The sequence below is a fragment of the Schistocerca americana genome, chromosome 1 (genome assembly GCF_021461395.2).
Source record: "Schistocerca americana isolate TAMUIC-IGC-003095 chromosome 1, iqSchAmer2.1, whole genome shotgun sequence".
Classification (NCBI taxonomy): Eukaryota; Metazoa; Arthropoda; class Insecta; order Orthoptera; family Acrididae; genus Schistocerca; species Schistocerca americana.
The window spans coordinates 470,837,074-470,863,755 of record NC_060119.1 but is presented as its reverse complement, the minus strand read 5'-3'; positions in this window follow the sequence as shown (position 1 = coordinate 470,863,755).

Below are 26,682 nucleotides of genomic sequence, written 5' to 3'. Positions count from 1 at the left end.
GATGAGGTATCGAATATACTGCTTCCCCCTACTTATACCTCCCGAGGAGATCACGAATGTAAAATTAGAGAGATTAGAGCGCGCACGGAGTCTTTTAGACAGTCGTTCTTCCCGCGAACCATACGCGACTGGAACAGGAAAGGGAGGTAATGACAGTGGCACGTAAAGTGCCCTCCGCCACACACCGTTGGGTGGCTTGCGGAGTATAAATGTAGATGTAGATGTAGATGTAGAAGTTCTTCAAAATACGTGATTTGTATTGCAATGCAACTTATAATCACTGTGTGGTTTAATAGACCTGTAATAAGTATAATTATGTGTGCGGCACCCTTAACTTGATCTCCGCACTTTGCTGGTTGCCATGGCAATCCTCAGTTCAGCAGTTCAGAAATAAAAATGCAAATCGACAGATAACGTGGGCCATAGAACGCCATCTTGTAGGGGATGAACGTAGTATTCAAATGGTTCAAATAGCTCTAAGCACTATGGGACTTAACAGCTGAAGTCATCAGTCCCATAGACTTAGAACTACTTAAACCTAACTAACCTAATGACATCACACACTTCCATGACCGACGCAGGATTTGAACCTGCGACAGTGGCAGCAGCATGGTTCCGGACTGAAGTGCCTAGAACCACTCGGCCACAGCGGCAGGCTAACCTAATATCCATTGTTTTACCCTTTGCAAGGTAACCGATAACAATAATCAGTTTTATATCCTTGCGATACTTGCTACTGTTTTTCCGACAGGATGCCGGATGCCAGTCCTGTAGCCACATGGTCGGTTAACCTAAAGAAGGGAAGGGAAGTCGTTCACGCATGCCATATGTCTGTGGTACATTTACTCTGGGTTATGGCATCTGTTTGTGTATCGTATTTTCTGAGGCGGAGATTGAGGAATAGCTGAGCATTTGACTAAACAACGTGGGAAATTACCTAAAACCACACTCATGTTGGCCGGTGTACCAGCCCAATCGTCGTTAATCTGCATCTGTAGCGAATTATTATAGATTACGATAAGACGCTGTTGTACACGAGCATGGCAAAAATATCGGGTGTAAAGCTCATGGGCGGCACCCTTTACTACAATGTGTGTTTTAACAGTACAAAATTTCTATGAACATAATAATTCTGTGTGGCTGAATGCCTGGTGCAAAACTTTCAGTTGGAAGCCCCTTCGGAGATTTGCATTCTTAACCCTTCCCAGTAACCTACCTGCTAAAGGAGACCTACACTTTCACGTGGAGTCCGAACCACTTGTAATTCCTAGCTGGTATTCACATCATTAAGGGGTTAGATCTAGTTTTAATGAAGACTGAAATACTTCGTTGTATGACTATCATTCGATCCCTTGACCTTTCGGTTTCTGGCTCGACCATTAGCACTCACCAAAACTACCTAATGATCTTTGGTATGTATGAGTTGCAGCTCTGAAAAATAGACGACATACTGCTTCGAGATTTACTATCCTACATAACATTACGTAATTAGAGGTGTGTCTTTAATGGCCATTCTAATTTAATGGAATGAGTGGACAGAATTGTTTATTCAAGCATAGAAACAGTTTTCTACAAGATTACAACTTTCTCGAATTAGGCGATGACGCCAACAGCGCACACAACGTTACTTTCATCGCTTAGTGTTACAACAACACAATAAACTGTCAGATAAAGGTGAAAAATCATTTGAACTTCGTCTCTTTCCACAGCTGCACAGTTTTATAACCCTTTAGTGATAATCAGAAATTTGATTAATGTTGCTCGGTTTGCTACATAATAGGTACTTTCTAGCGGTGCTGAACTCATAGGGAATGTAATGCGATCTAATGTGGCTACAAATAGAAACGTTACCTCGTCTGAAGTAAATATTTGATGTTGTTAACTGCGTGACTGAATAATCATGAAGTGTTTTCACGCGAGATGCATTCAAATCGCGTGTATAGTTTAAACCTATGGGCCACATTTTGGTCTGGTTATTTACGTGAATAACTGTGTAAGAATAAAGGGACTGCAGAGTCGCATACTGGTGTGCACGTAAACTGGCAATTTTCATTAATTCTTCCACATCCCAGGTAGTAAAATTTTTAATAAATTTCTTCAAAGTAATCCTGAGTAAAAACATGATTTTTCAGCCTTCATGGCCAAAGGCGACATGTTGCAAATGCCGGTCAGTTATGCAGGTTCTGTGTAACACGTGAATATTTTAGCCGTGAGGAAATGAGAATATATTACCGCTATCGGTCCTGGCTCGAGTAAAGGAAGAAATTGTACAAAATAATGACACTTCGTTTTATCTAACATAGACACAGGAAAACTAGAAAATATAAAGATTATTATTCTTTGCAGCAGATCAGTGAAGGGGAAGTAGTCCATTTGACTTACGTCATACCAGTGCTCCTGTTCCACAATGCAAGTTTAAACAATCCAACAAGACAACTGCTTTATTAAGCCTGTAGTCGGCTTCGGATTTATTCATGGTGACTCTGACAACAATAGGACGGAGTTGGGTAGAGGCACGAAGAGTTTTAAGTTTTCTAAGAGAATCGTTAAGTGTTACTGCTGCAAAGTAATTAAACTGCCGTCCAGTAACTGGGTTAATGCCGTGAGTGCATTACTCCGAGTGGCAGGGGAGGCAACTGCCCTCCACGGTTGCTAGGAGCTGTGGGCTGGGGAGGGGAGGGGGGAGGGGGGGGAGGGGCCCAGGAGTGGGGGAGGAGACGCTTTATTTGCCGGTCATCGATCGGACGTGGAAGCCACGTGGGCGTTGGGTGCTAGGTACTGGGCGTTGCCACGGCTCGTCGAATATTTCGCACCTCGCGTTGCCGCCTGGCGGTGCGTGAAAACCTAAACCGAGAAACTTAGGCAACCGTGTATGATTTTATGCGAAATGCCATTTTTGATACAGTTTGTGACGGTATTCCTCGCAGCATTTCTAGTGTGTGCGGAGGAAAATCTGTTGTCACCAATTTCAGTTTATTGATTTCATTCCGACACGACGTGCGATATTTTACCATCCATTCATGTGGGAAGATAAAAAAATATAACATCGTTTTACTGTGAAGCCCGTTTCAGCTACATTTTGGGTACGTGAAAGATGATTACTGTGATTCTCTGGCCAATTAAATTCTAAGAGTCACATCTCACACCAGGGTGGTCAAAAAGGTAAGAAAACAATGTAATACCCTTTCGTTCATTTTGCGTCACTTCCCTTATTAGCGGGAAATGTTAATTACGTATTCCTTACTACATTCTCCTTGACAGAGGTGGCCGCTGCTAGCTTTAGTAATAAGTTTCTGTATATTCCAAAAGTACGATATCGTATATCCTTAGAAATGCTTTACAGCACTGACGGAAACAAAATCGCAACGCCAAAAATATTTGATATAAAGTAGTGAAATTTTGGGAATACGTTTGCCTACGTAACGTATTTAAGTGATTAAAATTCCAAGATCACCAGTTAGGCCTCATGTAAATGCGACATAAACCACTGCAAATGCGAAATGCCGGTACATTAATAACCGCTCTAACCACCAGAATACCAGCCGGAGTGGCCGAGCGGTTCTAGCGTTTACAGTCTGGAACCGAGCGACCGCTACGGTCGCAGGTTCGAATCCTGCCTCGGGCATGGATGTGTGTGATGTCCTTAGGTTAGTTAGGTTTAAGTAGTTCTAAGTTCTAGGGGACTGATGACCTCAGAAGTTAAGTCCCATAGTGCTCAGAGCCATTTGAACCATTTAACCACCAGAATGTTGAATGTAAGCATGCAAATGTGCATGCATTGTGTTGTACAGGCCGGATGGCAGTTTGTGGGTTGGAGTTCCATGCCTGTTGCACTTGGTCGGTTAAAACAGGAGCGGTTAATTGCTGTCTGTGGATGACGCTGGAGCTGACGTCCGATGATATGTTGACTTGCAGACAGTTGTGGTGATTGAGCAAGCGAAGGCAACATGTCGACACTCTGTAGGGAATGTTGGGTTACAACAGCGGTATGCGTGTGAGCGTAATCCCAATGGAAAACAATCCCTCGAATGCTGATCAAGAATGGCAACAAAACAGGTCGAATCACCAAATGGACGTACAAGGTCACAGTCAGGATGCGTGGGATAACCACGAGTGTGCTTCTGCTGTCATACGAAATTGTATTCCAGATCATAACTCCAGGTGTTGCTCAAGTGTATCTAGCACGCAGTCATGTTGGTCGCAGGTCCTCGGCTAACCTCCTTCCAACCTACATACGGCCATCACAAGCACCGAGGCAGAACCAGCTTTTATCAGAAAACACAACAGACATTCAGCCTTCCCTGCAGTGAGCTCTCGCTAGACACCACTGAAATCGCAAATGACGGTGGTTTGGGGGTAAATGCATTGTACCGTACAGGGCGTCAGGCTCGGAGCTGTCCTTGAAGTAACCGATTTACAACAATTCGTTGCGTTGTTGTGGTGCCAACTGCTGCTCAAATTGCTGCTGTGGCTGCAAGACGATGCGCAAGAGACATACGCCGAACACAACGGTCTTTCCTCTCGGAAGTGCCACGTGTCCATCCAGAGCCACGTCTCCTTGCGATCGCACATTCTTGTGACCACGGCTGCCAGTAATCATGTACAGTGGCCACATTCCTGCCAAGGCTTTCTGCACCAGCTTCTTGTAACCCTATTACGCACCCTATTCAAAATAAGTAACGCGTTGGTAATGGTGTCTATGTTTCTTTAAAGGCATTGTTGACTAACATCAAGTCACCACGTCCAATCTCAAAGACCATTACAGCGTGTGTTGAAAGCAAACCTTAGTTGCATGCTCATAGTGGCACTACTAACGCCACTCTTACGCGACTGGCCTGAAATTTGAATAGACATCATCTTTCAGACGCAGAAACACGCCTGCCAACTTTCGTTTATGTTGCAAACTCGTTCTTTGTGTTGCGATTTCTTTTCCCTTCGGTGTATATGCCAATAGTTTAAGTGAATAACGAAACGACGTTGTGGGTCCACTTCTCAGACTTTCGTCTCTAGCCAGTCCTGAAATACAACTTTAATGAATTTCTTATTCCTTATTAAAATGATGACACTCACTTTTAATGTCGCACAAGCTATTTCTTAAATCACAGTAATACACCGGTAAATTTTTCCCGTTGTGAAAACATGTTCCAATTCACAAAAAAAGTGATGCACCTAGGAATAAATATTTGATTGAGACTTACAAAAGCTGCAATTGAGAAAAATCTTGTCACTAGTGTATTTACTAGTCTGTTACATTATTACTCTACTACACATCAGTAATTAGTAAACGAAATCAAATTAAGCGGAAGTATTATCAAAAACTGGTTACTAGTTAAATAAATTTTGAAATGGAAGCTATTGGAAAACAACACAAATTCACATTTCCAAGATTGGTGAAACTGTTAACACATAAAGAAAGTCATTTCATTTGGAAGTATCACATGTTCCATGGGAAAGGACCTTCTCCTGTTTCAAAGCAGAAGACGGTGTGCGACTGACGAACTATGGTTTAACTATCCACATGTTATGTAAACAGATCTAAAAATGTGCAGCATTTTACTCGCCATAAAATTCTGTACCCGAAGAATTGGCAACATTTACAAACAGCTTTAATATTTTACACAGAACTTAAATGTGCATTAAGCGAAATATTTTTAAATGCTGTGCAAAACACGCTCATCTCCAGTAACTACAAAAACTGCAGAAAATAGAGCAGACTGCTTATGGCGGTCACTAGAGCGCGTTTCTTCGTGTAACCCTAAAATCAGTCACCGGACTCAAATCCCGACCAAAAGCTGTCATGTGCATTAGTAGTCTCTGACTTTTGCGGCTGGAGAAGAGATATTCATATCAAGACGTGTTAAACCTAACTAACCTAAGGACATCACACACATCCACGCCCGAGGCAGGATTTGAACCTGCGACCGTAGCAGCAGCGCGGTTACGGACTGAAGCGCCTAGAACCGCTCGGCCACAGCGACCGGCTCACCCTTTTCAGATGATATGTATCTTGTAAGTTATCAATAATATTTGCTTTTCACGTGTTATTGTGAAACTTTTAGTGAAACATTGTTTGGAAATTTATGTGAAACTTTCTCATCTGTTATTATACGCAGTAATAAGACAAAGATCTAATCAGTGCAAGTGTCAGAGATGCTACAGCATAGACCACGGTCACTTGATTAGGATTTGAATATCTTTTTAGATATACGCTAATATTTCTCTCTATCCCTATTTATTTCCGTACATCCCTTAAGGTTCTATTGTTTTGTTTGTCATTCTTACTATACAAAATTAATTTAGTGTCAACTGCCCATATTTCGAGTGGTTTGCAGGTACCGGGCCGCTGAATTTCTCCCTTGTTTGGCACTGCACTTCTTCTCCAAAAACCAGTAGCGAAGATCATTTGATACGCCGTTGTGTTTGGTGTTGATGCTGTTAACATTTCAAATAAAAAATGGTTCAAATGGCTCTGAGCACTATGGGACTTAACTTCTGAGGTCATCAGTCCCCTAGAACTTAGAAGTACTTAAACCTAACTAACCTAAGGACAGCACATACATACATGCCCGAAGCAGGATTCGAACCTTCGACCGTAGCGGTCGTGCGGTTCCAGACTGAAGCGCCTAGAACCGCTCGGCCACCCCAGCCGGCTGTTAACATTTCGATAGGTAATTTTTCATTCTAGTCAAGATAAATAATTTTCTACAGAGTTCAGCTGGAAATATTTCCTCAAGCCAGTTCAGCCGCACTTTCAAAGTTTTTTCTGTGATACAGTTGTTCTTATCTAATTGATAAAACATGTCGTCCACAGATCACCTAGGATAAGGTTGTGCCTAAATAAAAGTAAGGGATGCTGCCTCACAGCAGGTAGTGACCGGCTGCACTCTTTAGGATACCTGAAATCTGGCGTCAGTTCATACAGACAGGTGTTCTGAATTTTATTCCAGATGCCACCTCTCCAGTTGTTGAGACACAAAGACGTCCGGCCATTGACAAGTTGGACATACTGCAGAGCCGCGACAGTGGAAGTGGCTGCAAATAGTTTCCAAAAAATGTAGTATCTACCTTGTGACCTCTTCGTTTTTTCATCTGTGGATTTTTCTCCTCAGCAATCTGCATCAAACACTGATAAGGCCTCAGGAGACAGATCAGGGGCATTGTCGACTGCAGTTAATTGGATGCAAGAAACAGCGGTTTCTGCTTTTGAAATAAGCCCACCCCCTATTCGGGGCGTACATAAAGTCCGGGAACGCTTTCAATTATTTATTGCACAAGAACCAAATATTGTACAAATATCATACATATGACGTTCTGAAAAGAAACTCTGATTTTTTTTCATATTTCTTAATTTTCCGATAGTCAGCGCTAGTCGCAAACATGGCGAGTTCAGGTGCGGAGTGGGGTGTTTCCTAAAATGGCCTCCCCGATCACCAGATCTCACTCCGTGTGACTTTTTTCTGTGGGGACACATTAAAGATCTGGTGTATGTACCGCCTCTACCCAGTGATGTAGCAGAGCTCCGGGAGAGAATACGGGAAGAGACTGCCACAGTCGACGATGCCATGCTGGGGCGGGTATGGCAAGAATTAGATTACCGTATTGACGTCTGCCGGGTCACTCATGGTTCGGATATCGAATGTTTGTAAAAAAACTTTCAGAGTTTCTCTTCAAAATGTAATATGTGTGACATCTGTACAATGTTTAGTTCTTGTACAATAAATAATTGAAATTATTCCCGGACCTTATGTACATCCTGTACTTACGCCATCAAACCCAACAGCAATAGCAGGTAAAGCAGTATTGTTTACGTTATCTCCTTTTAAAAAGGCTATGGAGTAAGAAAAAGAAAAGTTAGTACGTATATATTGTGTTAACATTTCCACTGCCATTTGCTATGGAAGTAGACTAATTCGCACAGTAGGAAACTGAAAAATGAATATCTTGTTCGAGCTTTGACATCTGTGTCCATTATCGTCTTCAATAAAACAATTTAGGATATGTGATTGCACTATCATTATTTCTTTATTTTTTTATGGAACAACTAATCAGCCACTGTTGCACTGAAAGCAGTTGTAATAAAGATGAGTTTATTGGCAGCTCTTGGCTATGGAATTATGACTTCTTAAAAAAAATACTTTCTGACTGTGAAGAAAAACATTCACAGAACATATTACTCATCGTCAGTGTATAATTCTCTTAACCGCCTTCTGCGCTGTGCAACGGCTCATGCATCAAATGTTGTAAATGGAAACATGGCAGCAGAGCTACTGACGAGAGCCCAGAACTCGTCAGGCGTGCGGTATAGGAGAAGCAACATCGTAAGGTACATATGACGACGGACATACAGGAGACGTTCATAACATTTAAATGCAACATATCCTAACGAAGTTATAAACAAGTGATTACACGCAAGAAACAAGCAGTTAGCTATGCAGTAAATACGTTCTTTATCTTTCAAGATTCTAATGAATGAGAGCAATAACATTTAAGATCAATGAGGTTTTACAAAAACTTCTCGGAATTGTAGTAAATGTAAAGTGGAGATCCACCAGTACATCAAGAATCCAGGAAGACCCTTTACATGTAAATGGCTGTGAAACAGGACTGTGTCTAAATCTTTGGCCTTTGATTTTCGGACATTGCACCGATAATTCACCATTAACATCGACTGATTCCTGGAATTAAAAGTCTCGTCGACATTGAGATGGAGATAGAGGTCAGACGGGATAAAGGTGAGGACTGAAATCGACGTTAGCTTTCTTAAATGAATTATCTCGCTATTTTCCTCAATTTGTGGACGGGAAAAACGAAAATTCAAACTGTCAGGGTGATCATTTGTCAAAGTTGGGCGTAGGCCCCTCTCTATGCTTCGTTCTTTTCATTTCATCTGCTGTCTTACCAAATTACCTATCGCCCTCTCCCTCGCCGGTCAGCTTCTTCTCCACATTGATTTCATCTGCTAATGACGTAATATATAGTAGCAGTTACATAGTAAACTAGCGTCGTAATAAATATGGTAATCATACAAACAAATTATGCTACTAATCATGAGCTAAGAAACATTAAAATTAACAGCAATCACATTATGCGGCTGATGAAATTGAAATGACGGAGAAGAGCACAACTTCACTACCATGCTGCCACCACGCTATGCGTTCCGGGACCAGGAGGCACTGTTGAGCTTCCTCCAGGATGTGTTGGCTTTTGCTGGCGGGTTTCAGCTCCGTCCGACCGTCAAAAGGGACTGTGACCTACTGGTACCACGAGGCAGCGTTTTGATGGAGAAATATACGGCGTTTGTCTCCGTGCGTCCGGAGGATACGGAAGCTGGAAGTCAGGAAGCATTTGTGGAAGGTGTCAACTTGGGGACAAGACAGAGTGGCGGGAAGGCGTTATCGTGTTGGACGTGACCGTGATGATACCGTGAACGAAGTGTACCGATTTATTGGTATGTCGATGGGGATTGTCCAAGTATCTATAAGGAACGGTATATCACTCGCAGCTATGTGACACGACGCAAGAACAGTAGAAAGAAAAACCTAACAGGCAACCATCGGACATGAGCGTCGTGGGCTGTCAATGACAGTGAGAGTTCAAAGTCGACAGGAATTACGGCTGTCAATGAATGCATTTCCATCTCGACCAGTTTTTGAGCGAACACTGCGAAGGTAACTGCATCTAATGGACATTTTGGACCTGGATACACCGCTAAAGTAATTACTAGTAGTGGCTTGCAGATCTGCACATCTTCCACGGGCCAGACAACTCATAAACAGCACAACAGCTCTTGTGTGGTGCAACGAGTAATAATATAACAATAATAATAATAATAATAATAGGAATAGATAATACAAATATTAAAGAAGAACTGAAAGAAAAATATAGACAAAGACTAACAAAAATACTGAAAACAGAATTGACAGCAAGAAACAAGACAAAAGCTATAAATACTTACGCCATACCAATATTGACCTACTCATTTGGAGTAGTGAAATGGAGTAACGCAGATCTAGAAGCACTCAATACACTTACACGATCACAATGCCACAAATATAGAATACATCACATACATTCAGCAACAGAAAGATTCATATTAAGCAGAAAGGAAGGAGGAAGGGGATTTATCGACATAAAAAACCTACATTATGGACAGGCAGACAATTTAAGAAAATTCTTTATAGAACGAGCAGAAACTAGCAAAATACGCAAAGCAATCACTCATATAAATACATCGGCTACACCATTGCAATTTGATAACCACTTCTACAACCCTTTAGATCACATAATATCAACAGATACGAAGAAAGTAAATTGGAAAAAGAAAACACTACATGGCAAGCACCCGTATCATCTAACACAGCCACACATGGATCAAGACGCATCCAACACATGGCTAAGAAAAGGCAATATATACAGTGAGACGGAAGGATTCATGATTGCAATACAGGATCAAACAATAAACACCAGATATTACACCAAGCATATTATTAAAGATCCCAATACCACAATAGGTAAATGCAGACTTTGCAAACAACAAATAGAAACAGTAGATCACATCACAAGCGGATGTACAATACTAACAAATACAGAATACACCAGAAGACATGACAATGTAGCAAAAATAATACATCAACAACTTGCCATACAACACAAACTAATAAAACAACACGTTCCCACATACAAGTATGCACCGCAAAATGAACTGGAGAATGATGAATACAAATTATACTGGAACAGAACCATTATAACAGATAAAACAACACCACATAACAAACCTGACATCATACTCACCAATAAAAAGAAGAAATTAACACAACTAATCTAAATATCCATACCCAATACAACAAATATACAGAAGAAAACAGGAGAAAAAATTGAAAAATACATCCAACTGGCTGAGGAAGTCAAGGACATGTGGCGTCAGGATAAAGTTGACATTATACCAATTATACTATCAACTACAGGAGTCATACCACACAATATCCACCAGTACATCAACGTAATACAGCTACATCCAAACGTATATATACAACTACAGAAATCTGTAATTATTGACACATGTTCAGTTACCCGAAAGTTCCTAAATGCAATGTAACATATACCGTACAGTTAAAAGGAAGTCACGCTTGATCAAGGTCCGCGTCACTTTCCATTTTTAACCAGACATAACGTCTGAGAAAGGAAAGAAATAATAATAATAATAATAACGGTATGTATGGTAATGAACTTGTGGAATTTGTGAAATGTAAAGCTCATTAGCATTATGGATTTTTCTCATTAAGTTCTTATGAGGTGTGAGTAGACTCACCTAACTGGTACGTATGGGGATAGTACAGTACAATGTGGAGAAGAAGTTGACTGGTGAGAGAGAGTGCAATAGATAGTGTAATTGTGTAAGACTGGCAGACGGAATGTAAAGAAGAAAACAGAAATTTAAAAGGAAGAGAAAAGCCAAGAAAGGGAAACAAAGCCGATGACAAAAGTTACAGCTTTACTCTCCCGTTGAATGCAGAATGGTTTTGCATAAGATGCAGATTACACGGTAATTTGTTTCAGAGTCGTATGGCTGAAAGGGGAAGAAGGAAACTATAGATACAAGCAAAGGTACCGCCAAGATGCTGGACGTATCCTATCTGACAATGCAGTTGTGGAATGATGGCAGGTGTCTGATACATGGGAAAAGATGTTGAGGATACCAGTGTTTAAGAAACCGTTTTAGTGAATAGAACGTGTGGAACTCACGCCGCTTATTCCGTCGCATCCGACCTTTACCATCAAACAACCAAATGTTGCAACACATCCTACGTACAAGCGTTCATCGCTAGCTGTAGTCGCCTGGAGTTTTCACTGTTTGTGCCATGTTACTATATCACAGTAGTAAAGATTTGGCAGTGCTAAAGACTGAGTAATTTTTTTCTAATCTAATATGGAAAAAATTTTTTAACTTACAGGTTTGCATGTTGGCACGAGACATATTTTCTGCAAGATTTGACAGTTTATTTTCCCCAATTTAGATGTTCACCCAATATCATGCCAAGCCCTTTTACTGTATTTGAAACGGTAAGTGGATACCAATGAGGAGAATTGGAGGAACTATTTCACGAAAATATCCGCTGATCAACTTTTGCAGATTCGGGGCCTGGACAAAAATATGGAAGTACCACAACAAAACACATAACAGCACCTAATGCGATGTAGGAGAACCTTTGGCATTAAAACCAACTTCCAATAATCCCGGAATCAGGTCATGTATGATTTTCAAAGGAATCTTATACGATTATTCCTCAAAATATTGGCACGTTCAGATAACGATGATGGAGGTAGGTAGCGATTACGCACCCTTCTCTTCAAAGTAGAGCACAGAGGCTCAATAATATTCTTCGGTGCCAGGGAGAAGCGACAATTTACCCTCGTGTTCATAAAACCAGCCTGGGCGATGCGGGCTGTGTGAATAGGGGCCCTGTCGTCTTGGAATACAGCAACACCATCGGGGAACAATCCAAAGAGGTCACATAATTCGTGGCAGTAAAGCAACCTTGCAGAGTAATCATGCGGGTCCCGGAATTACACGGTATGGCTGCCCAAATCATCATCGAATCCCCGCCATGTTTGAGAAGTTGGGAACTGTTTGTAACAAGACTCATCCGACGAAATGACTTTCTACTATTGCTCCACAGTCTAGGTCGTATGGCTTCGACACAACTTTTTCCTGTTACGGACATTTGCACCAGTGATGATTGGTTTCCGAATTCTAGCTCGGCCTGCAATTCTCTGCATTTGGAGATCCCTTAGTGTAGTTTTAGAGCTTACAGGTTCGTGAGTGCGACATGCAGTTCTGCAATGACTTTTGCAGCTGTTGTCCTTTTATTTTTCGTGACAGTCCTCTTCAACGATCATCTGCCACCATCAGTCAACACACACTTTTGTCCGCGTTACGACTTAGCTGATGATATCCGTCCGCTATTCCTGTATGCGGTATAATGCTTCGATATGGTGCGTCTTGAAACACCAGACGCTTCTGGTACCATGGTTACAAAAGCATGCACACACTAGCTTCAACAAAATGCCCTCACTACTACGCAGAAGACTTTTCATACCACGACTGAGGCTTGCGACGTATTGGGGACATCGCACAGGTGCTGTTCATGGCCAAACATTAGGGGTGCTGCAGAAGTGGTTCAATACAATACCTTCTTTTCTCAAAAAAGATTAGTTTCATTCAGGCTTCCAATATACCATATCATTCCCCATTCTTTTGGCTACAAAATCCTATTTTTCAACAAAAGCTCCGTTCATTACGACGGCCTTACGCTACCTTACTGCGAGAGCCTGTATCCCCACATGACACAGCTCTACTGCTGCTGGTCGACGTTGGAGCCATGTCTTACTTCATCGATAAGCTCTCCATCATCCTGCTTCCCGTGGAGTGCATCCTAGATCGGGTCAACAGATAGAAGTCAGCAGGTGCGAGACCCAGGCTGCAGGGTGGATGAGGAAGAACATTCCAATGAAGTTTTGTGAGCTCCTCTTGAGTGCGCAGACTTGTGTGAGGCCTAGCGTTGTCGCGGAGAAGGAGAAGTTCGTTTGCATTTTTGTGCCGAAGAACACATTGAAGTCGCATCTTTAATTTTCTGAGAGTAGCACAACGAGAGGTCGATCAGGTCTGCGCGACCTTTATGCGATGATGACAGACGTCTCACTCAACGACTGATCGTGCTTTTGTTCACTGCCAGGCCTACACAAACATTTTGCAGGCGTCTATGAATTTCTACGATGCACTAGTTTCCTGCCAAAAGAAACTCATTGATAGCTCTGCTTAAAAAGCACTTCTATAACAGACACCAATCTGAAGGCAATATATAGCGCCGCCATCTAACAGAACGTGAAACTGTGGGGGATGAAGCGGGGATATTCCACAACTTTCCACAACAATTTCTATCTATACAATGAGGAAGAGGTGGCTAAAACTTTATCGACAATTAAAAATAATGGAAGAAACACAGAGTACAAAGAAAATTTTTAATTACGTTAGTCATCTGAAAATAAATGTAGGGTGGATAGAAGCAGTAAAGAAAGATGCCAACGAAATAGTTGTTACAGAAGAAATAATACGTGACTGGAATCTCTTCGGGTAACTGATAGAAAATGCAAACTATGAAGAAGATGGGCCAAAACCACGATCCAGGATAGTGTGGACAGATGAGCAGAGACGAGCAGTTGGACAGAAAATAAAGAAGTACTGGGAAGAAAGAAATAAAAAGAAACATCATAAGTCTGAAGTTATACGCGGTCCGTAGCTGGCCAAATTCATATACGAGGGTGAGTCAAATGAAAACCTTAAATATTTTTTTTAAATATTATTTATTGTGCAGAAGTGGTACAAAGCTGTATCACTTTTCAACATAATCTTCCCTACGCTCAATGCAAGTCCTCCAGCGCTTACGAAGTGCATAAATTCCTTTAGAAAAAAATTCTTTTGGTAGTTCGAGCAACCACTTATGCACCGCGTGGCGTACCTCTTCATCAGAACGGAACTTCTTTCCTCCCATTGCGTCTTTGAGTGGTCCAAACATATGGAAATCACTTGGGGCAAGGTCTGGTGAGGATGGTGGATGAGTGAGACACCCAAAATGCAGGTCTGTGATTGTTGCAACTGTTGTACGGGCAGTGTGGGGCCTTGCATTGTCATGTTGCAAAAGGACATCTGCTGACAGCAAACCACGTCGCTTTGATTTGGTTGCAGGCCGCAGATGACTTTTTAGGAGATCTGTGTATGATGAACTGGTGACAGTGGTCCCTCTACGCATGTAATTCTCCAAAACGACACCTTTTTCGTCCCAAAAGAGTTAGCATAACTTTCCCTGATGATGGTTCTGTTCGAAACTTCTTTGGTTTTGGTGATGAGGAATGGCGCCATTCCTTCCTCGCTCTCTTCGTTTCCGGTTGGTGGAAGTGAACCCAGGTTTCGTTCCCAGTAACGATTCTTGCATGGAAGCCATCACCTTCTCGTTCAAAGCGCCGAAGGAGTTCTTCACAAGCATCAATACGTCGTTCACTCATTTCAGGAGTCAGCTGCCTTTGCACCCATCTTGCAGACGCTTTGTGAAACTGGAACACATCATGCACTATGTGGTGTGCTGACTCATGACTAATCTGCTAACATGCTGCAATGTCATTCAGTGTCACTCGGCGGTTTTCCTTCACTATGGCTTCAACCGCTGCAATGTTCTGTGAGTCACAACTCGTTGTGCCTGACCTGGATGCGGAGCATCTCCCACTGAAGTCACACCATCTGTGAACTTCCTACTCCATTCGTAGACTTGCTTCTGTGACAAACATACATCATCGTACTGAACCTTCATTCGACGATGATTTTCAATAGGTTTCAGACCTTCACTACCTAAAAACCGAAAAACAGAACGCTGTTCTTCCGTTGTGCAAGTCGCAAGTGGGGCGGCCATCTTTATGCTGATACTGCGACGGTATGTGTGCATCTGCACTATGCTGCCACCTACAGGCCATTCTGCACGGTGTTTATAGCATGCTTACCAACTTACAGGATAACGGCGCGAAATTTCGATTTGTTATTACAAATTTAAGGCTTTCATTTGACTCACCCTCGTATACGTAGCGCTTGCAACCTACATTCTCAATTATTTGCTGGATGTGCTCCAATCTCTATTTTCCTCTATAGTTTATACCCTCTGCAGCTCCCCAGAAATATGTGGCTTATGAGGAGCTACCCGACCATTGTGTCTTGTTCTTTTTAACTTCCTACCCACAGTCAATATGCTAGGTAGACTGCTGGTAGTACTTTGGAGGTCGCAAATTATTTTTTCCACTGATTTCATGCCATTTTCCACTACCAGCGTGAATAATATTCGACGGCACCTAGCCGTCGGTACCCGAGCTCTGCTGGTCTTGGCTTAAGTATCGTTGTTGCTACGCGTTTTCACTTGGAGCCACATCACCAGCAGTCGATTGGGACAGCTTTAGAAGGGTTAAAATGCACCTGATGCATTTGTCACTCAGGTGACATCCAATGACTAGTCCACGTTCGAGGTCACTGAGCTGTCCTGAGCGCTTCACTCAGCTGTTACTGCTTCCCTACTGGCATCACAATACTCCCTGCACACTCTTACGCAGATGCCTACGCCTGACATCTAGTGGTTAGTTCTGCGTCACACAGGGCTGTTCGGATACTTTTGATCAGATACTTGTATAATCTTTGCCAGGCTGAATTCCTGCCATTAAAAAAGCTGGAGGTGGCGTTACACAATATTGGCATAATGTCATCTGGTCCATTCTGGTGTAATTATTATGTAATACAGGATGTGCCACTGGGATTTTCTTTAGTCATAAAAAAGTATTAGAGATATAACTTCAGTGAGGGACAAAAGTCATGGGATATGCACATATGCAGATGGCGGTACTATCGCGTACACAAGGTATAAAACGGCAGTGTATTGGATAACCTGTCATTTGCATTCAGTTGATTCATGTGAAAAGGTTTTCGACGCCATTATGGCCATACGACGGGGATGAAAAAACTCTGAACGCGGAATGGTACTTGGAGCTAGACGCACGGGACATTCCATTTCTAAACTCGTTAATAAATTCAATATTCAGATATCCACAGTCAAGAGCGTGCCGAGAATAGCAATTTTCAGAAAATGGTTCAAATGGCTCTAAGCATTATGGGACTGAACATCTGAGGTCATCAGTCCCCTAGACTGAGAACTACTAAAACCTAACTAACCTGAGGACATCACACACATCCATGCTCGAGCCAGGATTCGAACCTGCGACCGTTGCAGCAGCGCGGTTCCGGACTGGAGCGCCTAGAACCGCTCGGCCACAGCGGCCGGCTCAAATTTCAGATATTACCGTCTCACCACGGACAACGCAGTGGCCGACTGTGTCATTTAACGACCGAGAGTAGTGGCATTGGGGTAGAGTTATCAGTGCTAGCAGACAAGAAGCAGTATATGAAGTAACCGCAGAAATCAATGTGGGACGTACGACAAACGTATCTGTCAGGGCAATGCGGCGAAATGTGATGTTAATGGGCAATGGCAGAAGACGATTACGCGAGTGCCTTTTCTAACAGCAACAAATCGCCTGCAGCGCTTCTCCTGGGATTGTGACCATATCGGTTGGAACCTAGACTACTGGAAACCGTGGCCTGATCATACGAGGCCCGATTATAGTCGGTAAGAGGTGATGTAGGGTTCGAAGGTGGCTTAGACCACACCAATCCATGGACTCAGGTTGGCATCAAGGCACTGTGCGAGCTGTCGGTGGTTCCATAATGGTGTGGGCTGTGTTTACATATAATGGGCGGTGTCTTCTGGTACAACAGAATCGATCATTGATTGGAAGTGGCTATGGTCGTCCACTTAGAAATCATTTGCAGCCATTAATGGACTTCATGTTCCCAAACAATCATGGAATTTTTATCGGCGGAATTGCGCCATTTTAGTGTGCCACAACTGTTCACGATTGGTTGAAGAACATTCTGATTTGACCACCCACATTGCCCCACATGAATCTATCAAAATTCGGCACAGGAAACGCTTTCGCCGTTATGGACGGCTGTAGAGGCAGCATGGCTCTGAATTTCTGCAGGGGACTTCCAACTACTTGTTGGGTCCATGCCATGTCGTGCATTACGCGGCAGAAGAAGGTCCGACAGGGTTTTATGAATTATCCAGTGACTTCTGTCACCTAAGTATGGAGGAACATTTATAGTTTTGAAAATGATATCGTGAAGGTGACCTGCTCAATACACTTGGAGAGTCTAAATCGGAAGTTGTGGTCCACTTTGACCAGCATGTCTATATTGCCAATAGCAACAAGAACATTATTCCGATGCTCACCCAGGGTCCGGTCGGGGGAATGGTCGCGAAAGAGAGTCACTGACGTTGGTGCAGTCTTCTCGAAACCAGACATCTATTTCTTCAAGCTCGCGAAGAAAAAACTTCTCAACGATGCGGACACAAATATGAGAGGTGACGGTAACTGCCTTAACGTTCTCTTCGGAAAACCCTAGGCCAGTAATGCCAATTTTGGATAGTACACACCAAACAATTGTTCTGTACGCAGGGGCTGCCCATGAAGCTGTTGGGGATTCGTATCATTCCAATATTGCATTTTTTGTTTCTTCACGGATCGACACAAATGAAAATGTGCCTCATCGCTTAAGAACAGAAGAGCGCCATGAAGCACGTTTTAGATCAAGGCTTCACATGCATTTTTTCGATAAACAAAATTTCGTGGATTAAATGTGTGCACCACTGCCAGTTTTTGTGAATGAAATATCAAGTCTTCATGAAGAATTCGTCTCGCTGTGCGATGAGAAATTGCAGTAGCTGCTACATGTTAGGTGTATATCGAAGTGGAGAATTCAATACCGCGAGCCTATGTGTCTCGACTTTTTCTGATGTCCTGGTGGTACTTAAAAATCCTCGTTTATTTTTCTGCACACTACCAGTATCCACAAACAAGGAAATAAGGATGTGGACCGTTACAAGCTGAATATATCACTATATTGGTAGGCACGACTGCACTTGATGACCGTTCTTTGAAACAGTAGCTCATTTACGTATTGTCACTTTCCGAATTACTTTTCTGGTATTGTTGAATTGTGTATGACACGGTAGAGATGACGTTATGCGGAGCATCTTGGATATCAGAAGACAGACACTGAACAATGATACGTAAAAGATATCCAAGGGAAGCGAGTGAAACAAACGTAATGGAGCACCGCGTAGGTCATGTGACAGTAAACGAACGGGAGCAGGACAGACAACCTGTTGCAAGTCGCAGGGGGCCGGCTCGCCACAGGTACGGCAGCGCACGCACAGCTCGACGCGGTCGGACCGATAAAAAGAGTGGGGAGGGGGAGGGCGGAGGGAGGAGGGGAGGGGAGGGGAGGGGACACTCGTCAGACAGAGGCTGTCACGACAGCGCTGGGACGCCCACGGCGTATTGTTATTCGACGTTCGCCGCCGGCGGCCGGATAACATCATCTTTTCACAGCGCCTCGTGGGTGCTATCGAAACAAGTGGCGCACTGCAGCGGGAATAAAACGAGATGTAATGCTCCGCAGAGCACAATAGAATCTATTTGTGCTTCTTTTCAGTTTCCCGTGAATAGACCGAAGAACATTCACGAGTTTAATCACACGACCCACTTCGTCTCGTTCGGAGCCCGTAGCGCAGATCACAGAAACTACAATTTCCAATATAGGGCCTACTATTCTCATTTCCACCTTCAAATGGAATAAATTTCGCGCTGCAGACTGCCTCAGACATCCGTTGTTTTTCCTTTAGCGTTATATCATTTTGCTTGTTTCTCATTTTCGGAAACTGAAAGGTCGTGGAACGAATCACAGTCGAATCATGGAATTTTCAGTTCATTTTTAACACAGCGTTCACCTTACAGAGATTTGGGATTCGTCAGGAACGACACGTTGTTCGGACTTTCCGTCGAACAATTAGAGACAGGCGAGTTGCAGAAGTGCCGTCCAATTGAAAGACTTGAACCAGGCCGCTGTACCACATACACTGCAGGTCGAAAAAGGGTGTAAATAAGAAGGGCACTTTATAAGTAATGCAACACATTTTTTTTCTCTGCCAGTTTCGCTTGAAAAAACACGGAATTTTTGTGGGACAGTGGAATATTCCGGCTTCAGCCCCTGTAGTTTAATGAAATTCCGATAGGTGGTTGCGCCGTAGGTAGCCTTCAAAACAGTGTCTGCAGCGGAGGTGCGATCCAAGCAGACAGCTGTCACTGTTTATTTTGGCGGATATTCAGATATTTATAGGCGATGGTATTATGTCTATGGAGACCTGGCCGAACAAAAGTAGTTGGGAGAGGCGTCCGTCATCATCGCAGCATGATCGCGCAAACGTGTTCGATTTTCCGCGTGCTGGCCAGTCGCGAGCAGCTATGACCACTACAATGTGGGAATGAGCGGGCATTGTCATTAGAGATGGACAATGAATCGGAATCGAACGTCTCGCTGCACAGCTGGACGTCTCTGTTCGTAGTGCCGACACATTCGTCCACCAGTTGGGGTGCTCAAAGAAGTGTGCCCGCTGGTTTCCTCGCTGCCTAAACATAAGGACCATTTGTATTCGAATACTTGCACGTTAATAGGCTCATTGTGACAATTTTTGCGGAGTATCGTCACAAGAGATCAAATATGTGTTTATCACTTAGAACCGCAAACAAAACGGCAATTCATTGAGTAGAGCCACACCATCTTTCCACCGAAGAAAAAGTTCTAAGCCGAACCCTAAGCGAGAAAAGCCATAGCGACGATCTTATGGGTCTCTGAAGGGGTAATTCTGTATGATTTCCTCTCTCACAGTGCAACGATCAACTCTGGAGTGTTTGTGCTGCTCCCAGGAAACAGAAGAAACGACTTCAGCATGTTCACCGCCGTAAAAAGGCAGACGAAGTTCTCCATGACAAGGCAAGGCCTCACAGAATTTGACGAACCGGAGAGGAGCTCAAAAACTACACTTGACTGTTCTTCCTCGTGCGCCCTACAGCCTAGATCACTTACCTTCCGACTTCTATCTGTTTGTTCTAATGAAGAATGCACTCGCGGGAAGCAGTACGGGGTGATGGCGAGGCTATTGACGCATTAAGACGTTCGCTTCAACGTTCACTGGTAGAGTGGTACCACGTGGGCATACAGGACCTCCCAGTAATGTGGCCTAAAGCCGTAGCATTGAACGGAGATTATAAAAATAGGGTATCGTAGAGAAAAGAGTGGGAATAATGTAGTGTATTGTAATCCTGAATAAAGCCAAACTGCTTTCAGATTTCTTATTTAACCGCTCTCGTGTCTCATTCAGGGTCATCGAAATATACTAACATTATAGCTCGACAGTAGACGGAAGACGAAGCGATACCGTATTAGTCAGTCGTGTCAACGGCCGATGTCGCTATTGCACTGGAGTGGGGTGGTCCTGGACGGGGAGGTAGCCGAAACAATGCTTTCCTTGACATGGAAAAAATTACTTCTTCATTATTTCGTAGGAATAGGTAGCAGAGGTAATGATCTGCAAGCTTCGCGCCAATGTCCTAGATGAATTCCAAACCTCTCCAGAGTGTCTCATGGAGTTTGGGAATGTGATCGTGATCCGTGCATATGGTGGGGGCATTAAGCTCGGGGGCCACAGGAGCAGGTTATGTGCTTTCACCGAGTTTCACCGTCTGTCCTCGTCATCATACAAAAATATGACGCCATACTACGAATACATCCATTACGGTCACGCCGCGAGGTGTGGCTGCGCGGTCCAAGGCGCGGTTCGGGCGGCTCCTCCCTTAGGAGGTTCGAGTCCTCCCTGGGGCTTGGGTGTAAGTTTAAGTTAGATTAAGTACCGTGTAAGCCTAGGCACCGATGACCGGAGCAGTTTGGTCCCATACGAACTTACCACAAATTTCCAAATTTCCGTTACAGTCACCCACACACTACAGATACACATTAAGACACTGCGGGAGGAATAGGGTAACTGTGTGCATGACAAGAAAATCAGACTCGATCTAGAGACTTAGTCCATCCCAAGGGGTCTCCCTTGCCAACAATGCCAACGATACCTTCAATTTTCCATATTGATCACTGCACCCAAGTAACCTTCTCCTAACTATAGCGCGATATCCCGTGATCCATATTTGGTGCAATATGTCCTCGTCGGCAGATAAAGAGACAGACTAGCGTATAGTTTGTTCATGACCTTCTGACCAAGTCTTCAGGGATTGCGCGGAGCATGGAATCAAGATACCACCGAAGTCCACACACACACACACACACACACACACACACACACACACACATCCACGCTGGGTGTGGTAGACAGGGATGAACAACCTGCGCTTTCATCATGCAGTACTGGGGTGTAAGGCTAGTTCGCGTCCGTAGTAGAATACTACACGTGCACCCTGGGTAACGCTAAATGAACTAGCACTAAAGGCAACCAGATAATCCAGATAATCCTGTGCTGGATCTCCTGGTAAACACATCATGAGTGATACCGACCAAATGAACGATGAAGAATTGACTAGAGCACTCGGACCGTGCCTCCGAGTCTGCCACCTAAACATTGAAGGCATAAGTAGGAGCAAATGTGAATTTCTCCAGAGAGTTCTCACTCAGAACAAAATCGACGTAGTCGCGATACAAGAGACTCATGCGGAAAACATAGATCAGCTGGCCTCTAGAGGAAAAATCCCTGGATTCGAGATACTGGGAGCCACCTATCACCGTAATTACGGCGTGGCAACCTACATACGAAATAAGATAGAAAATGCTTCCCTGTGTAAGATATCTACAGACAACAACATACATGAAGTTGCTGTCAAAATTGGCGAGACCATTATAGTTAACATCTATAAGCCTCCCGGCTGTCCATGGCCTCCAGAAGTACTCCAAGAATATCCCCACCCTGCTGTCTACGTAGGAGACTTTAATAGTCACCATGAGAACTGGAAGTACGCACGAAACGACCAGAACGGTGAATCCCTGATGAGCTGGAGTGAGGAGACTAACACCCACCTGATTTTCGACGCCAAGGACCGCGGAACATTTCGATCAGCAGCATGGAGACGAGATTATAACCCTGATTTATGTTTTGTCACTAAAAACAAAAACAACCAACCGCTAGCCGCAACTCGTGAAGTCCTGTCTGATTTCCCACATAGCCAGCATCGCCCTGTTATCTTAAAAGTCGGAATTAACATCCCAATCATAAAATCCTTTCCTCGCCCACGATGGAATTTCCAGAAGGCAGACTGGGCCACCTTTGCAGAAAACCTTGACAAGTGTCTAGGTTGGATACCCCCGACTAGGGACAACTATGACAGATTTGTGGGAGCAGTCATCGCCACGGCTAAGAGGAATGTACCCAGAGGCTACCGGAAAGAGTACATCCCTGGCTGGAATGAGAGATGCGAAGACCTGTACCAGGAATTTACCAAAACCAACAACCAAGAAATCGCGGACGAACTGTTGCACAGCTTAGACGCAGCTCGACGGGAAAAATGGATGGACACCGTGGAGAATCTAGATTTCACTAAATCCAGTAGGCAAGCATGGACCCTACTCCGTAACCTGGGAGGCAGTAAACGTAAAATAAAAGACACCCACCCGATAACCCCTAACAAAGTGGCCACACATATAGTTAGAACCTCAAGAGCACCAAGGGACAGAACACACACCACGACCGTCAAACGTGAATTAAGATCCTTAAAACAAAGGGCATCGCCTACCTCCGAATTTTCACAGCCTATCACAGCGGAAGAAGTTGCAGCAGCCTTGTCAAAAATCAAAAGTGGCAAGGCTCCCGGCTTCGATGGCATCCACCCGGAATTCCTACTTCACTGTGGAAAATATACTAGAACATGGCTCGCAAACTTCTTAACAGATATTTTAGAATTGGGTAATATCCCACACCAGCTTAAACGAGCAAAGATTATAGCGATACTAAAGCCAGGCAAACCTAATGACATGCCCCAAAACTACCGCCCTATCGCTCTGCTGAATTGTGTCTATAAGCTGTTGGAACGTATCATCTACAACAGAATAAGCGGAAAAATTCTTGAAGTGGTACCGATTGAACAGGCAGGTTTTCGACCCAACCGCAGTTGCACCGACCAGATCCTCTCCCTAGCAACTCATATAGAGGCGAGCTTTCAGAAAAAACTCAAAACATCAGTAGCCTTTATTGACCTATCAGCCGCTTATGATACCGTTTGGCGACAAGGCCTGATATTTAAGTTGCTGCGGGTCATACCATGTAATAAGCTGGCCAACCTCATTGATAACATGCTCACAGATAGAAGCTTCAGAGTCATAATGGGCGACTTAAAAAGTGACCAAATGAAGCTCAACAATGGTTTACCACAAGGCTCCGTTCTGGCGCCATTGATGTTTAACCTCTACATATCTGACTTACCTGAAACCACTTCTCAAAAATTCGGATATGCCGACGACTGGGCAATAGCTGCAAGAGGCAGATCAATGGAGGCAACGGAAAACACATTAACTGCAGATCTAACAAAGCTGGGAGATTACTTCCGAAGGTGGAGATTACGGCCAAACGCAACAAAAACGGAGGTGACATGCTTTCACCTCGACAATGCCCAAGCAAAAAGAAAGCTCAACGTTCATTTCGAAAACAGGCAGCTAAACCATAACAATTACCCCAGATATCTAGGCGTCACCTTTGACAGAACCCTAACATTCAAGGAACACCTACGTAATACAGCCGCAAAACTTAAAACTCGAAATAATATCATACAGAAGCTATGTGGGACCACGTGGGGCTCTTCCGCGGCTGTGCTGAGATCTTCGGCTCTGGGACTTGTCTACACAACAGCAGAATATGCCGCACCGGTATGGCTAAACAGTAAACACACAGGCTTGATCGATGCTCAACTAAACTACACAATGAGGATGATATCAGGAACAATAAAGCCAACGCCTTTACACTGGCTACCTATACTGAGCAACATTCCCCCACCGGACCTGCGCAGAGAGAACGCTCTCTTACGTGAGTATGGAAAAGTGCTGAACAACGAGAAACTGCCAATCCATAAGGATGTTCTTGCCCTGGAGATGAACAGATTGCGCTCAAGACACCCCTCTTTAAAAAAGGCAAAAAATACGCATCCTCTCAACCCGGATTATGGCAACCTCTGGAAAATGCGGTGGAGAGAATCTGTGCCCCAAAACCTGCAGAATATGCCATGCATCAATGTCCAACCACCAGGATTCAATTTGCCAAGGAAAACTTGGACGACCCTGAATCGAATTCGGACAAATAACGGCAGATGTGCAGACAGCCTCCACAGGTGGGGTAAAATCACCACCCCGAGATGTGACTGCGGTGCGGACCGGCAGACGATTCGTCACATCGTGGAAGATTGCCCTCTGAGACGTTTTGCAGGAGACCCCAATGAGTTTCTGACCGCAACTGAAAGTGCAATAGATTATGTCACAAATCTGGATGTTTGTTTGTGAACTTTTGTTTGTTATATACACTATTTTTAAACACTTTTATATCTACAACTATATGTTACACACTGTGACTACTCTTTATTTCTGTGTCTTATGATTTTTATGTCTTTTCTATATGATGTGTTATATGCCATAAGCTAAATAAATAAAAATAAAAATAAATCATGCAGTACTGGCATAACACATGTGCTGCTTCGGCTCGGCACGGAACGGCACACAGTCACTTTCTAATGAATGCGATATAGATAGGTACGGTATTTTTAGATCACTATTGTTGGCAGAGGCTGGACAAAAACACTCGTGGCCAGAAGTCGACCTGAACTATCAAGCCCTCATTCACTAAAAATGGCTCTGAGCACTATGGGACTTAACTTCGGAGGTCATCAGTCCCCTAGAACTTAGAACTATTTTAACCTACTGCCCGAGGCAGGATTCGAACCTGCGACTGTAGTGGTCGCGCGGTTCCAGACTGTAGCGCCTAGAACCACTCGGGCCTCATTCACTTGAGGCGAAGCGCAAGCTCGGGTTGAGTCAAGGATGGGGAAGGAAATCGACCGTGCCCTTTCGAACGAAGAATCCCGGCATTTGTCTGGAGCGGTTTAGGGAAATAAAGGAAAACCGAAATCTGGATGCCAAAACTTGGATTTGAACCGTCGTCGTCCCCAATATGTGTCGAGTGTGCTAACCACTGCGCCACCTCGCTCGGTGCCGTGAGTGAGTATGTTGTGACAAACTAAACGTCTGCCTCCGTAACTGTTGATGTAGACAAGGCGGTCTTGTCCTGGAGCCAGCCTCCTTCAGCACTGTTGATAGTTCATCATCTCTATGTTCGCTGCACATGTTCGAAGCACTTTTGTCACCAAGACATTTGTTTCGATTATAGTATGCTTCCCGTAACAAACAGCGCTGTCAGTGTCAAAAAACTGTCTTCATCTCGTGGTATGCTTTAAACACCACAGTGGTTACTAAGCACGGTCCTGTTCGAAACGTTGTGCCCTTCCGCTCCTCTGACTTTTGGACTGAGTTACTCAGTCAGCTACATGGGGACTTGCAGTTTAGCATGGACACCGAATGACGAGGCGTCTTTGCATTGTTTGACATTAACTACTCATTAGCTGCAATTTGCACGAAAATGGTGTGAGACGACACGGCGATTTGGATGCACTTTTATAACTTCACTTATGTCTTGGCCACACTTTTATTTTTCCAACAATCTTACGCGTTTTGGCTTTACGTTTTCACTTGTCTTGTGATCGAGAATGTTGGCATGACACACTGTACCTACGAACAATTTTGTATAATTGACATAACGTAATGAAATAAAATTGAAACACTTAAGGTTGTTGGAAAAATGAAAATGTGGTCAAGACATAAGAAAAGTTACCAAAAGTACTCATTAATTAACCTTGAAGGCATAGATAATATTCCTTCAGAGTTTCTAAAATCATTGGGGAACTGCCAACCAGTTATTATTCCAGTTAGTACAATATCTATGAGTCTGGAGAAATACGAGCTGGCTTTGAGAAAAATATCATCCACACAATGCTCAAAGGTAGCAAGGGCATGTAAGTGCGATAACTATTGCAGAATCTACTTAACAGTCCTTACATTCAAGATGCTAACAAGAGTAAGAACCAAAAACATAGAAA